Below are 16,912 nucleotides of genomic sequence, written 5' to 3'. Positions count from 1 at the left end.
ATTTTTTTTTTTTCTGAGATTCACAGGTTATTTGGACGTTTCTTAGTTTCTAAATATTTGGGGATTTCCTAGGGACTTTTGTTATTTATTTCTATTTTAATGCCATTGTAGAGAACATACTTTGGATGACTTCATAGATTTCAAAATTACTAAGAATAGTTTTATGGCCTAGAACATGATGTGTCTTGGTAAATGTACTTGAAAAAAATGTGCCTTCTGCTGTTATTGGTGGAGTGTTCTTTAATGTAAATGAGGGTATTTTGATAGGGTTGTTCAAATCTTCTGTACCAATTTTGATGCTCTTTATACTTTTTCTCTCAATTATGGACACATAGGTGGTGAAATCTTCTAGCATAAATGTGAATTTGTCTACTTCTCTTTGAAGTTTTTTCAATTTTTGCTTCATATATCATGAAGGTCTGTTTTAGAAATGTAAATGTTAAAATTGTATATCCTCTTGATGAATTGATCTTTTTATCATTATGAATGACCCTCTGTGTTCTTGGTGATTTTTTCTCTGAAATTGACTTCACCTGATATTAACATAACAATTAAAGCCTTCTTTCAACTAGGCTTAATGTGCTATATCTTTTTCCATTCTTTTATTTTTTACCTGTTGTTGTCTTTACACTTGAGTTTTTTGTAGGCACATGTACATGGGTCTTGATTTTTTTAAATCCCATTTGATCTGTGTCTTTAAATTGAACTGTTTAGACCATTGAATGTGATTGATTATTGATAAGATTGGATTTCACTCTATCTTCTTGTTATTTGTTTTCTGTTTGTCCTTCAGTGTTTTGTTCCATTTCCCCCTTTTTCTGCTTTTTAAAAATTAAATGTGTGTATTTTATGCTTTAACTTTATCTTTTTCATTGGTTATTAGCTAGAACACTTTGTAATGTTATTTTAATGGTTGCTTTAGGGTTTATAGTATACAGCTTTTAATTATCATAATCTGCCATCAAAAGATGTTATGTAGCATTTTACATTACTGTTTAAGAGTCTTTCAAGAGATTATTTTCATTCCTCCCCTCCTGGCCTTTGAGCTGTTGCTGTCATATATTTTTCTTCTCCATGTGTTATAAAACCCACAATACATTGTTACTACTTTTCTTTCACAGATATTCCAATAATAAGAAAATGTCTTTATGTTTACCCTTATACTTACTTTTACTGGTGCTCTTCATTCTTTTGTGTAGATCTAGATTTCCAACTCCTATATTTTTCCTTCTGCTTGAACAATTTCCTCTATCATTTATTGTAGTACAGGTCTGATTGTGATGAATTCTTTCAGCTTTTGTATGTTTGAACATGTCTTCATTTTTGCTGAGTAAAGAATTCTACATTGACAGATTTTTTTTTTTTAATTTCAGCACTTACAAGTTCTTGCTCCATTGTCTTCCAATTTGCATTGTTTATACCAAGAAATCTGTAATCAGCTTTATCTCATTTCCTCTGTACATAATTTGTCTTTTTTTATCTGGAAGCTTTTAGGATTTTTTTTTCTTTTTCACTGGTTTTAAGCAATTCAATTGTGATATGACTAATTAACAAACAGTCATTTGTTTTTGTTGCTGTTGTTGTCCAGGGGTTGCTAGTATTTTGTCCAGAGTTTATAATTTTTATCTGTGGGAGGGTTAATCCAATACAAGTTTCTCCACCATTACTGGAAATAGAACCACTTATCATTCACTTTAAAATAGTTACTAATTTCCATTATAATTCCTTGACCCAAAAGTTATTTAGAAATTTTTTAAATTTCTAAACATTTGAGAATTTTCAAGTTATCTTTTGTTACTGATATATGGCTTAATTTCACTGACAAATAACATACTTTGAGTGATTTCACTCCTTGTTTTATGGACCAGAATATGTTAAATTTTGGTAAATATTCAATGTGCATTTGATGTGCATTTGAAAAGGATAACTATCCTGTCATTTTTGGATGCAGTGTTCTATATAGAACAATTAGATCAAACTTATTAATCATGTTGTTCAAGTCTTTTATGCCCTTACTGAATTTCTTGTTGACCTGTTCTGTCAGTTAATGAGAAATTTATGTTTAAATGTCCAATAGGATTGTGGACTTGGTTATTTCCACTTTTAGTTCTGTCAAGTTTTATGTATTTTGTAACTATGTCATTAAGTGCATACAAATGTATAACTTTTGTATATTTCTTGAAGCTTCACCCTTTTTGTTATTATGAAAGTCTCTCTTTATTTCTAGCACTGTTTCTTACCTTAAAGCTTACCTTGTCCGTTGACTAGTACTTGGTAGATTTGCACAGCTGTATCAGCTTTCTTCTGCTTTGTGTTTGCATGGTACAGTTTTCTTTATCTTCTAATTGTAACCCCTTTTGTATTGTCCTTATACTAAAATGTGTGTCTGGTTTGCCACATATAGTTGGTACTTGTTTTTTTGAAATCCAGTCCAATACTGATTTGCTTGGGTAGCTGCCATCCTACCTGTTTTGTAGAACGTTCATCATCTTTTTTTTTTTTTTTACCTTTTAGATAATCAAAAATATTTTATTATTTTATAATTTTCATCTTGCTTTTAGTTATGTATTCCTGTATTGTTCTTTAAATGGCTACCCTAGAGACTACTGTCTATGCTTTTTACATCTTATGGTTCAATATAAATTAGTTCATTTACCACTTCTCATGTTAGAATTTTTAACTCCATTTACTCATTATCTGCTTCTTTTGGTATGATTGTCATGAACTTGAATTGTACAAACATCTTAAATCACATGAATTGTTGTTGTTATTAACATATTATTCATGTGTAATCGTCTTTATTTATTCCTTTCTATATTTCAATCTGGGATCATTTTCCTTCTGTCTGAAAAGCCCAATTTAGTGTTTCTTCTGTGGGAACCCCTGGCAATAAATTCTTTGTGTTTATCCAAAAGTATCTTTATTTTTCCTTAATTTTTAAAGAATATATTTTTTTAGTATAAAATTCTAGTTTGGAAATGACTTCCTTTCAATACTTAAAGATATCTTTCCATTGTTTTCTGGCTTCTGAAGTTTCTATTGAGAAGTCAGATATTAGCCTTATTGTTCATTGACTATTTGAAAGTGCTCTTTTTTCTATGGCTGCTATTAGTATTTCCCCTTTGTCTTTAAGTTTCTTCATTTTTACTATGATGTAGTGGGTATATGGGTTTTATTTCTTTTAATTTCTTTATACTGCTTGAGGGTCAGAGTGATCCCTGTATCTGTAGCATAATGTCTTTTGTAAGTCTTGGAAAGCTCTCGGACATTATCTCTTTTAAATATTGCTTTTGCCCTAATCTTTCTATCTTCCTCCGAAATCCCAGGTACACAAATTTTGGGCCTTTTCATTATAATTGTTATGTTTCTAACATTTTTTCCTCTCCATTTTTTCTCATTGTGTCAATGTGTATATTTTTCAACAGACCTATTGTTAAATACACGAATCCTCTCCTCAGTTGTTTTCAATCTGCTGCTATACCTATTTATTGAGCCCTTTCTTAATTTCAGCTATATTTTCAATTTCTAGACTTTCCCTTTAGCATATTACAGTTTTCTGTTGAAATTATTCATCTTAGCATCTAGTTTCATAAACATATTAATCAGATGTGTGAATGCATATAACTGAAATATCTCGATCACCTCTTTGTCTATTTTTATTGCCTATTTTTCTCTTGACCCTGTTTCCTATATACTTGATATGTTTAATTGAATGTCAAACATTGTGTATAAAAAATTGAAGAGGCTGAGTGTAATTTTTTCTTCTTCAGAGAGAATTAATGCTACCCTCTGCCAGACAGCTCAAATATGGGCAGTTTACCTTAATCCTTGGTTCAAAGCTATGTTACAGCCTTTGTAAGTTTGAATCTATTTCTGATTCAAACCTACCTTTAATACATACTCCAGACTCTCACTGAGAGCTTGGGTGTTTGCTAGAGCTTAGGGGGTACTGGGCTCTAATTTTCATTTCTCTACATATATATGACCAGTAAAACTTCTGCTATGTTTTCCTGCTGTTTTTTCAGGGGTTTCTGAGCCTTTGTATTGCACAATTTAAGAATCAGAAAATGCCTCAAGGGAGAAACTGCTGTGGAATGTCAGGCTCACTTTTCTGAACTTCTCTTCTCTTTGAATGCTTGGCCCTTCATGTCTTGGCTGTTTTGACAACCCCAGACTCCTATTTTGCGTTTCCATTCCTGTGAGATTATCAGGAGTTTTGGTTTATCTGATTCTTGGTAGTTTTCTTTTGCCCAATTCAACTTTACTCCCTCCATGTCAGGAATCAGCAAATGTCCTAAGAAGAATGGACTGAAAATTGTTGAGTTTCCCTTTTCTCAGTGAGCTTCCCTTTTCTCTAGGACCTTGGCCCTTCAAGAATTGGCACCTCTCCCAGCATTTCTCCAATGCCCTCAAACAAATTTACTTTGTATTTGCTTTTCCACTTGTTTTCAGCTGAATCATTAGTCCACTATAAGTCATTCTATCATAGCCTGAAACGAGATATTTTATAGGATTTTAATAAAAATAAGTTTGAATTGTGGGTACACAGATGCCAAAAATTATATATTACTTTTATTTGATTATAGTTTTTACATTTACTATTACTAATATTCATGGGTGTTCTCATAATGATATTTTCTGTTGCGCTCACAGTAATAAGATAACTAATGGTGGTGTTGATAACAACAATGGTGGATTCTATAGAAGGATAAAATTTTGAGATAATAACTCCCTCCAAAGTATTTCCATCTTTTGCTTTTATCCATTTATATAGATGATTTGCTCTGTGTTCATTGTCCCATGTGAAAATATGATAGAATAGAGACCTAGGGAGGCCTGTAACTCTCTGGCTTTGGTGGTCCAAAAGCCTAAGCCTTTAGGGAAACTTAGAGAATGTGAGGCCTCAGCAAAATTCTTGAGAGAAACAGGGGTAGAGAGTAGAGGCCTCTCCACTCCAAGACAAGAAAATAAATCCCCTGAATTGATGACAATAGAGAGAGAGAGCCTTGGTGAAGCAGATGTTGGTGCCCTGCCCCTATACCCTGACACTAACTCACTACCTTAGAATATGCCAGTCTGACTTCTAACTGCCAATAATTGTGCTTCTTTGCCTGAAGGTCTTCTCTGGCCTCCAAATCCCACTTTGTCTTCATCTTTGGCCAACTTGAAGTGCGAGCAAACTAGTGCCTCCAGCAAGTAGCTTTCAACCGATGACAGAAATCGGCATAAAAATACTCCAGCTCTCAACTCCTGAGTTGTGTGTTCTACACTGGCCCCCAGGTCATTTTTCCAGAAGTTAAGTTCTAGTTGGCTACAGGGGTTTGATAATGTCTCCTTTTGGCTGCTTTCCCTTCCTTGTCTCTCTACCCAGCTCCCTTCCTGGTGACTTCTTAGCTTCCCTAAAAAATAATTTACACTAGAATCCATGTCTCAGCTTCTACCTGTGGGTGAACCCAAACTAAGACTTGGCTTAGATTAGTGAAGATGCACCCAGAACCTGGCTCCCAGAGGAGATAATAGGACTTCAGATATGAAAGGCTAGAGATATATGAGGGTTTGGGGCCATGGGCCATTTCCTAGTTTTCTGGTTGAGTGGGTAGTGGTTAAGTTACATCTTGAAAATAAGTGAATGACTCACCAGTTAAAAACAAGTGCTTTTCTCTGCAACTGTAGCCTGGACTAAGCTTTTGTCAGAATGATGTGTTCTGTTCCTTTTGCCCTTATTTGTCCTGTTTTAACCATTAGAATATTCAAAAACAGGAAAATTATCGTGAATGTATAGAAGCAAATAGATTTTAGTGATTATTCTAGATAGCATTCATTTCAGATCTTCTGAAAGACTTCAGAAAGTAGCCAGAGGTAACTTTGTTTTTTTTTTTATGTTCTTTTTTTTTAAGATTTATTTATTTATTTGAGAGAGAGAAAGAAAGAGAGCATGCATGTGTATGTGAGCAGAAAGAAGGTCAGAGGGGTGGGAGTGGGACAAGCAGACTCCACCCTAAGCCTGGAGCCAGATGTGGGACTCAATCCCATGACCCTGGGATCATGACCTGAGCTGATCAAGAGTTGGACACTTAACTGACTGAGCCACCCAGGTGCCCTTGTTTTTTAAAAAATTTTCTTAAGCCATTGCAACTATGATAGAAAATGGAATGATTTCCAACTTAATTTCTTTCTGAAACTTTCATTTTGCTCATTAAACCTTGTAAGTCAGGTGAGATTATGAAACTGGTAGTTAAGTGAAGGCTTGACAATTTAAATATGGTCTCTTGGATTCAAAATGTCAGAAAGCATTTTCTAGCTATTGAAATGACCATTACTGCTAGCTGACTCAATAGATTCACCCATGCTATATAGGGACATTTTTCTGTGTTATGTGTACATATATACAAATATGTTCCCAAAGCACATGTGTTCAATTTATCCCTTGTTCAATTTCTTCTCTCTTCAAAGTAGAAAAGGAAACTTTCTTCTGCGTTCCTTTAGAAAGGAAACTTCAGGAGATCATATTAACCCAATATTTGTCATGCAGATTGCTCCAGTTATGATGTAATATAGCAAGGACAAGTTATAAAACTAGAAGATCCATAATGAATTGAGCACCTGTAGGGTTGGTTCTTATTCAAATATCACTGTCCACTTAATATCAGAATCTACTGAGTCAACAAATCAACATGTTTCTGGTCAGTATGATAGATATTTTTATTTGTCCCCATAGATCCAATTTCTCCCTTTCCACCTCCCTTTCTCCTAAGAGGCTGAACTCTATAAATGTATTCAATGGGCTCCCTTCCTCTCTGGATTCCATCTGGGTTTAGCCAATGGACTCACTGGCAGGTGACCAGAAGACAATAGAAGAATGATAATCAGGATAATTACTGATAATTACTCTCCCAGCTCCTTCTCAGCTGGATTATTGTGAATGGCCTGTGTCCTTCTACCTAAATCACAACTTCTTTGTTGCAGCCCTCTCCTCTGGCTATAGCTGTGTGCTTTGGGTCACAGGTGGGGGTTTAGGGATTAGGTGTGGCTCGGATTGGCTTCCTACTATTGCTAACCCACATATCCTTCAGTATCCTTTACAAGGTTTCTCCAACCCTGCCCAGCAACATTTTTTAACGTTTCTTTATTAAACTCTCCTCAATTACACAGAGTATGCCATCTACTTCTTATAGGGACCAAGACTGGAACAGTTTGCCCCTCCCCATTTGTCATATGTAAGCAGGACAACACAATGTGATGCAATGGATATATGATGTAAGTCCATTGCAGAGTGAAATATACATTTTACAAAAGATGGTAAAATTTCATGGAGCAGATTAAAGTGGTATTGGAGAACTGTTCAAATCACATGTAAAACTATTATCTAATGCAGGTTAGCAAAGTTTCTCCAGTGAAAAATTGAAGAGAAAATTAACACCTAGCCATTTCAAAAGAGAGTGATTTTAATGTCAAGGGATTAAAAGAGGCATTAGGCAAATATATGAATTCTTTGCAGCTGTTTCCCCCCCGCCTCCACTTCCCCCTTCTCCTTTTTCTTCTTCTCCTTCTCCTCCTTCTCCATCTCCTTCTCCTTCAATAAAAGAGATGTTTTCTTTATGTTTGTGTCATAAAACTATGTGAGGTAAAGGATGTCCTTAGGTACGACCCTACTCTTTGGTCAGGAACGTTGCACCCAAATAGAAAAAGCCACCCAAATAGTACTCAGTCTATTTCTTCTTTGTTTTAAGAATTAGCACAGAATTACAATTATAACCTACATCTAAATAAATGTAATAAACTTACTTTCACAGTTTTTCATTTTATTTTTTATTTTTTATTTACTTTTATTTTTTTTAATTTTTTTTAAGATTTTATTTATTTGACAGAGAGAGAGACAGCGAGAGAGGGAACAAGCAGGGGGAGTGGGAGAGCAGGGAGCCCGATGCGGGGCTCCATCCTAGGACCTTGGGATCCTGACCTGAGCCTAAGGCAGACACTTAATGACTGAGCCACCCAGGCGCCCCTCATTTTATTTTTTAAAGATGAAGTCACAATGAAACTTCTTCTCTACTGAGTATCAAATTTGGCCCCCACTTTAAATGGATTCACTCTAAGTGGCTTTTTTCCAGGACCAATTTTCTTTGGCTGAGAGGCCCTCTGAATATCCTTGGAGGGGATGTATAGCAGGTCACTGGGGGAAAAGAGGACATGTGTTCCTTAAAAGATTTCTGAGGCATCCCTTTGGATTTGGGGTTGGCCTCTGTAGTCACACCCAAGGATTTAGATCCGAGCTTCATCTACTGCTAACCCCTTGGCCTTGGCTAGGCCCTCAGCCTTGGGAACCCCACCACTGAGTTGCATCTTTGAAAGACTTAACATGGGTTTCTGGCACATGGTAAGCTCTCAGTTAACATCAGTTCCTACCAGAATTACTAAAATTATCGTGCCATTAGTAGTTCTATTTAATATGCTACTCTATTAAACATTTTATCCATCTTACTAAAATTAAAACAGTAAATAATGCTTATGTTTTTGGCAGTTTCAAAATGACTAGACTTAAAGAATGAAAGACCAGTGAAATTAAAACAGGATTTCCACCTTTCAGAGAGAATAATACATAATTTATATAGAAAAACCAAAATAAGAAATATAAAAAGGAAGAAGCCTGAAAAGTAATGGAAGAAAAGGTAAATTAATTAATTAAGACAGTAAAAGTAAATGAGGGACTCCAGGTAAACAAATACCAGGTAAAACATAAACTCTGGGGTGCCTGGGTGGTTCAGTAGGCTAAGCGTCCTACTCTTGATTTTGGCTCAGGTCATGATCTCAGGGTCATGAGATCAAGCCCTGGGTCGGGCTCCACACTGAGTGTAGAACCTGTTTGGGATTCTCAATCTCCCTCTCTCTCTGCCCCTCCCCCCACTCACGTAGTTGCTCTCTTGCTCTCTCTCTCTCTCAAAAAAATAAAAAATAAACCCAACAATGTAAAGTCTAACAAACTACTAGGCTTCTAATATGTAAATCAAAATGACAAAGAAATATTAAAATTAAAAGAAATAAAAACTCTCAGGAAAATACTAAATATAAGGAGTGTGATATTTCTATTCATACAAAGTCAAATTCAATGTGATGCGCACTATAATTATAATGAAAAATGGAATCATCTTATACATTGGTATAAGGTATAATCAATAACAAAATTAAGTACTTTGCAGGAATATCTATGTGACCAAAAACATAGCATAAAATATAGAAAGCAAAACCTAAGTGTCCATCAATAGATGAATGGATAAAGTAGATGTGGTATGTATGAACACACACATACACACACACGCACTGAATCTTATGCAACAATAAAAAAGAATGAGATCTTGCCATTTGCAACAACATGGATGGACCTAGAGAATCTTATGCTATGTGAAATAACTCAGACAGAGAAAGATGAATACCATGTGATCTTACTCATATGTGGAATTTAAGGAACAAAACACATGAACAAACAAAGAAAAAGATACAGAAAAACAGACTCTTAAATACAGAGAACAAACTGGTGGCTGCCAGAGGGGAGAATTGTCAGGAATGGGCAAAATGGGTGAAGGAGTGGGAGGTACAGGCTTCTAGTTTTGGCATGAGTAAGTTTGGGGGATGAAAGGTACAGCATAGGGAATACAGACAATTGTATGATAGTGTCATTGTAGAGTGACAGACAGGAGCTACACTTACGGTGATCATAACATAATGAATAGAGTTGTCAAATTGCTATGTTGTACACCTGAAACTAATATTTTTTAAAGATTTTATTTATTTATTTGACAGAGAGAGAGACAGAGAGAGAGAGGGAACACAAGCAGGGGGAGTGGGAGAGGGAGAAGCAGGCTTCCCGAGGAGCAGGGAGCCCGATGCAGGGCTCGATCCCAGGACCCTGGGACCATGACCTGAGCTGAAGGCAGACGCTTAACGACTGAGCCACCCAGGTGCCCCTGGGTGAAACTAATATTTTATGTCAACTATAGAAATAAAATCTATAAAAATCTATAGAAAGCAAATACTTTAAGATGATCAAAGAGTAATTAACAAAATCCAAATGCGGGGATACAGTAACATGCAATGTTATCCTTAAAAATAAAAGTCAGTTATTTTAGAAGCAAAAATGGGTTATTTAGGAGTAACAGGGAGTTGCAAATTAAGGGCATGTAAGCTATGACAAAACCATAGGCAAGTCCAGGAAACAAAGGAGAGGAAAGTGATTTTATGGAGAAGTTTGGAGGGGTTGTTTTGAACAAAAATCCATTGGAAGAATCATGAGTTCAGGGTGATGATGGTGTCTTCCTGGCTGAGTTGAGGGGGGTAGTCAGTTTCTTGAAGGAGAGGCAGTGTACAACTTTCCCTGCTGGGGCCTGTAACTGATGATTCTTTCCTGTTGATGATTCTTCCATTGGGGTCTGTAATTGATCATTCTTCCTGTAATTGATGTTGAATATTAAGGTTCCCCTAGCCTCCCAACTTTCCTTTAGTGAGATGTCCCTTGATTAATTTTCACAGCATGTATCAGCCAATGGCATATTGAGTATGAAAGTAATAACCAACTCTTAGCTTCCAAATTTTAGAACAGAGTTTCCCGACCAAAAAGCACTCTTGTGCCATAGGCTCTCCTGAGCCCTGAAGTCATCTACAGAGATGAAGGGAGCTGAAAACTTCAGGTTAGCCACCTCCAGCCTTGAACAGGTTTTTCTGGGACTCTGAGGAGAACTGCTTGAGTAGATAGGAGTCTGATGGCAGACCCCACAGTACTGGAGACCAGAGAGAGAATACAGTGAGTTACATCTGGCTCTGAGCAGGGAAGTTCAAGTAGGATGCCCACGCAGCAAGGAGCAAACTGTACAACAAGGACGTGGTTGGTAATTAGGGAGGATGAACAGGGACACATCTAGGCCTCAGCCCTAGATATCTGTCATGGGTTTTGGATACTCCTGTCCCTTTTGGTAGATTTGCCTTTCAATGCTAGCAGCAGAGTGATTCCGCTAATGATAGATGCACAAACCGAAAATGAGAGCTCCATCACTGTTTTCAAATACTGATACGAAGTTTCATTTGATAAAAAATTCATTCCTACTTCACAATGTATTTCAACAAAGCAACTTTCAAGAAAAGCAAAAGAAGACTGTTGGACTCCTTAAATATCATTTTAACTATTGTAGAAGTTTGAATGGTTATTTATAAACGTTTACATTTTTTCTGACCTATTCATGTTTGCATCAATGGTAATGATGAAGTATTTTGAATAAATTATTATTTAAGAGTCTTGTCTAAGGGGGCGCCTGGGTGGCTCAGTCATTAAGCATCTGCCTTCGGCTCGGGTCATGATCCCAGGGTCCTGGGATCGAGCCCCGCCTCGGGCTCCCTGCTCTGCGGGAAGCCTGCTTCTCCCTCTCCCACTCCCCCTGCTTGTGTTCCTGCTCTCGCTATCTCTCTCTCTGTCAAATAAATAAATAAAATCTTAAAAAAAAAAAAGAGTCTTGCCTAGGATTGCACAGAGCATATAACAAGAGAATAAAAAATAATGTTTGTGAAAGTTAAAAAAAAGAATGATTACATTTAACCTATAGGAGAACTAATAATTTAGTCTTTATTTTAAAATATTAATTCCTAAAATAATAAGGCCAAGCAACACAAATAACGAGACACACACAAAATATCAGCTAACTTTCTGAATTGAAACCCACATGTCTGTTTTAAAGCTCAGGAGGCCATTTGAAATTTATTTTGGTAATATAATGTAGTTAAACCCACATGGAATCAATTTAATGATTTTTTTTTTCCCACTGACATGCTTTAATAACATGTATGAGGTCTTATCACTGTCCTGTTTCTGCGCTTTCAGCACCTCATTTGTATGCAAATTCTCCTGCATGCAACTTACTCTCTAGTAAATGCAACCAGCGGATTGAGTGTCTCCATAATTATGTTCCATCCTTGTCTACCCTATTTGTTTCTTATTATATCACTGCAGCAGGCCTGGCTTCGTGTTCCAGTCATGAATTACATAGCGGCTCCAGCAGTGATTTTTCTTATGGGTGATGGGCCGCCCTGCCTCCTTTGCTTTAAAGCGTTGTCCACTTACCCGTACTTTGGAGACCCAGTGTGTGAGACTTGTTCCGTCTTCCCTTAGAAGAAAGAAAGAAAGAAGAAAGAAACAAATCCCTTCTGATTGTTTCCTTCTGTTTCTTATTTATTTCTTAACTAGAAGTCTTTTGGTTCTAACAGAGATAAGTTGTTCAACTAAAAATTTAACCCCTTCCCACCCCCTCCCTTGGTTTGATTTGTGTGATCCTGACATATGAGGTAAAATTCCTTTATAGACATGTGTATGTTTTGGGTTGCTCACTAGGGCTGAGAAACCTAATGAAAATTTCATACGGGATAGCCATGCCAGGATTAAACTTAATGCATATAGATTTACATATAAATACAAGCACAATGTGTCCACCTTTCTTTACATATGCATATAAGAGTATGTGAATAAAGTGTGTGTGTGTGTGTGTGTGTGTGTTAGGGAGAGAGGAAGAGAGAGACTGTATGTGTTCTGAAACAGTAAGACCTGTGTTTGAACCCTACATCAATCACTAATTATCTGTGCGACCTCGGGCAATTTCTTAAACTTCAGGGCTTCATTTTCCTCGTTGGCAAAATAAGGATAGGAATAGTATCTATCTCATAGGGTTTTGTGAGAATTAAATCAATTAATACATACAAAGTGCTTCTTGGTACAGCATAAGCATTCAATAATCACAGTGATTTCTATTATCACATAGGATAAATAGTAGATATAGACATACACATAACAGACATTGAGGAGATCAGATCCTCCCTATTCACTCAGCCAAAATCTGCAGCACCTACAGAGTGCCAGACGCCATGCTAGAGTGCTCGGGGATGCAAAGATGGGGAGTCTCTGCTCTCAGATGTACATCTGTGATCCTGCACAGTTCTCCCCAGTGCGGACCACAGTGGACCTCCTCCCTCAGTACTTATCCTCTGTCCCTAATCTAGCACCTGGACAGAATAGGCTGTCGGCACCCATTCTGGCTGGGAATTACAATAGAGGCCCCAGGCTTCTATCAGTCCTTCATCACCCACTACTACTCTAGCTGTTGCATTGGCCCAAAAAGGAATTGTAAGATTCCCAAACATACTTCTCCATCCCAGCTTCCTGGAGAGACTCACTCATGAGGCCCCTCAGGGCTTCTTTCCAGGTCCTGGCGGATAGGATAAGCCATGTTTCCTGGGCTCTTGTCCCCTATCACAAAGCATGAGCCACTTTCCTCCAGGGAGGCCTCCAGAATTTTGCATAGTAAACAGAGAGTGGGCCCATGGGAACAGCAGCCCCACAAACACAGCCCTTCCTGGGATCAGAGGTGAAACCCCGGCTTTCTTGTGCAGGAGAAGCAGTGTGTGCTTGGAGTAGGACATTCTGCCACTAACCTGCTTAGGCATCTTTTCTGCCATCTTTTCTGCCACCTTCTCTCATCACTTCTCGCTCCCAGCTCCAAATACACCCAGTGGCATCTGTCTTGTAAAGAGCGGGCTTTGCAGTTTATGACCTGCTCTGGTAACTGCCCTGTTCCCATGGGAGGGTGTGTTCTGTGCTTCCCATTTTACGAGGGAACTGAGCTCTGAGATACTACAACTTGCTCAAGGCCACACAGCACGACAAGGTTAATACATGACAGAATTTTGAGGTCAACATTGGTTTTACCCAACTGCAGTTTATTTTCATTCGTATACTCACTCAACAAACTTATTGAGGGCCTACTATGTGTGACAGAGACAGGCGTGGGCAGGGCCAGTGCCAACTTTACCTGGCAGAGCCCCCGTTCTCCTGGAGAAGATGCACGAATAAGTAATTGATTAAACACTGGGCCAGAGATCTCGCCGGAGGCTGGAAAGAAGTTTACAGGAATGCATCTGTGACCAGCCCTGCCTAGGGACCTGTTGCTGTTCACGTCCCATGTCTGCCTTCTCATCTGTCCAGCTGTTCAGCCAGGGCGGGGCACACGGGGATGCTCCCTGAGAGGAACACGGGCAGGCTCCCCGAGTGCTCCCTGCCAGGGTTGGGGCAGCAAGCTCCCGAAGAAGCAAAGTGGCAGGAGCAGTCCCAGTCCGGAGCGTGCGGCAGCCTGCCAGGGGTGGGTTATCACTGTGTGGGCGGTGGAGCGGGCCGCGGGGCGGAAAGTGAAGGAGGCGTGGCTGGGAAGTCCGCAGAGGTCGGCGCATAAACAGCGGGCAGAAAACGCCATCCTTTAATTTCTGTTCCAAATGCACACGAAAGAATTAATTTTTTTTTTTTTTTTATGAAGGCAATCTGCCTCATTGGGAGTAGCTCTCCTTGGTGTGAAATTTACAAATGTTTCAAGGAGTTTTCAGAATAGTAAGGGAAACCAAATAGTTAGGATAGTCCCCTCTACTTACTAAATACTTATCCTATTCATGCAAGATGTTGTTTAATTTATGCAATCACTCTGACATGGGTATTGTAAGAGATGAGGAGTTTGAGCTTAAGTAATGTACTTAAGGCCACCGCGTGGAGAACATGAACCACTAGTTTCCACAAGCTAGTAAATGGTAGAGGCAGGATTCAAACCCAAGTCTTTCTGACGTCAGAGCTCATCCTCTTAATCACCAAATCGCCTGTGGTATCCTCCAACATGGAGACAAATGGCGGCAGGGGTGGCTGGTACGTGTCATGAAGATGCCTCAGAGAGGAGGAAGGCGGAAGGACTTTTAGTGCCTGTGGGGATTTGCCAGACAGCCAGTGGAAGTAAAGGCATCCCCCAAAGAGAAATAGCATGGGGAAAGAGCTATCTAAAGTAGCCTGGATGTCCAGGAAATCGCCAGTGGTGTGGTCTTGTTGGGTGGTGAGGAGAGAGGGAGGTAGTGAGCATGGCAAGAGACGATGTTGGAGAGAGGGCAGAGGCTACGGCATCAAACACCTTGTCCCCCACGTGGTAGAGCTTTGGGATTTTCCTGTACGTGAGGGGGAGCCATTGTAGAGTTTAAGGAGTGGGATTAGGGTGAGGGGGCTGTAAGGTCATCATTTTTGCAGTCATTTCCAGAGAAAATTTGGAGGCAGTTTGGAAAGCACTCTGGAGCCTGTCACCTGGGAGATGAGTTGAGACTACATGTGTTCACGTTTCTGATCATGCATCTTCCTCGATAAAGAAGCCTTCACAACAGATTCCCAGTGGATGTATTATTATTCATAAATGGTCACAATACAACTGTATTCAAACATTACCTGCACTAAAATGTACACAAAAAGTAGACACTAAAAACATGACATAAAACTAAATGTGAGTCTTGGGACTAGATGGAGCTGATGGTTGCACAATATTGTGAATATATTCAGTGTCACTGGATCGTGCATTTTAAAATGGTTAATCATTAATTTTATGTTATGTGACTCTAACCTCAATACAAATAAAACAAGTAAGCATGAGTAGATATTTAAGACTTTTCTCCCCCAACTCTGAATGTTCTTGCACACCCTGGGTACATATACATGCCCCTTTGGGTCCTGGGGCATTGATGACAAAGCCTGGAGTCAGGGCCTGGCTATAGGAAAGGAGAAGAGAGGAATAATTTGAGGTGTGGTTTAAGAGGTAGAATTGACAGGGTTTGGAGATTAAAGGTTGAAGAGTATGTGAGAAAGGAAAGAAGGCAGAAAGACTCCCCATTTCTGGTTTGAATATTTTAATGTACGAGAAAGAAAGGTTTTCCCCTTGCCGGGGACCTGATGTGGTCAATACATGGATAATTCCCCAGTGGTTGGCATAGGCTTGGGTGGAGCAGTTTCTAGTTATGTTCAGAAGTGAATCCAGCCTGAAGATACAGATGAATGGCTCTGTTTGGACAAGGGTAATTGAGGGTCAAGCCTGAAGAAGCTGCATTAGCCAAGAACAAAGCAAGAAGCCAGAAGTAAGCAAACTCAGGAGGGGGAAACAGGAGCAAGTTGGGAGCAAGGCAGGAAGGATTTCACAGGTTTCATGGAAAGGTTAGAGACCAGGGTTTCATTTTGGCCAGTTGAGCCAGGGTGCCCGGGGAACATCCTGGGAGAGCAGCAGAGACTTGTGAATATATGGATGTGGGCTTGGAAATAGGCCACCCGTGGAGAACATGAACCACTAGACTAAGCACGGAGCCCTGGGGAGGGACAAAAATTAAGACATTGACAGAGGAATGGGAGCCTGACAATGAGAGAGATCACCTGACCCAAACCAGGAGAATGTGGAGTCATGGAGGCCAAGAGGGAAGTTCCAGAAGTAAAGACATGGTCCCTGGTATCAAACACTGCAGGGGAACAGATAAGGCAGGAACTGAGAAAGTGTCCATCAGTAAGCTCCTTGGTGACAGAAAGTAATTCCAGATATGAATGGGGTAGAATGGAAGGATGTGAGGCAAGATGCCCTACTGTTCACTAGCCTGACTAGAGAATGGACATGAGTTGGTAGAAACCCTACAAATAGAGGAGCCTTGGGTCATCTGATTACTGATCTAGTGTACCTTCTCTCCCACTGCATCTCTATTCCAGAAAGTTCTAGAAGACTTATTACAGACCACAGGCAGGACAAGGCTTTTGGTTCTGGTCTCCTATGTATGGGCAGTTTGGGAAGCCAGCAGAGTTTCAGACAAGTCAATTAGGACATTTAAATCAGTGTACTTGATGGTAAGAATGTATTTAAGGGATTCCAAAAATGTTCTTTTAAGGAGTCCGCACAGAGTTAGGGAGAGGCAGAGCAGTAAAGAACTTCACCCTTGGCCTCCATGACCAACCACATTCTTTCGGTTTATGTCAGGTGGTCCCTCAGAGTGGGGCCCAGGCTCTTGCTTCCAGCCTTCTGGTAGACCTTGCCCTGTGGTAGGTAACAGGAGG

This window comes from Mirounga leonina, unplaced genomic scaffold (genome assembly GCF_011800145.1).
Source record: "Mirounga leonina isolate KUSES-001 unplaced genomic scaffold, KU_Mleo_1.0 Mir_125, whole genome shotgun sequence".
Taxonomy (NCBI): domain Eukaryota; kingdom Metazoa; phylum Chordata; class Mammalia; order Carnivora; family Phocidae; genus Mirounga; species Mirounga leonina.
This window is presented reverse-complemented; position numbering follows the sequence as displayed.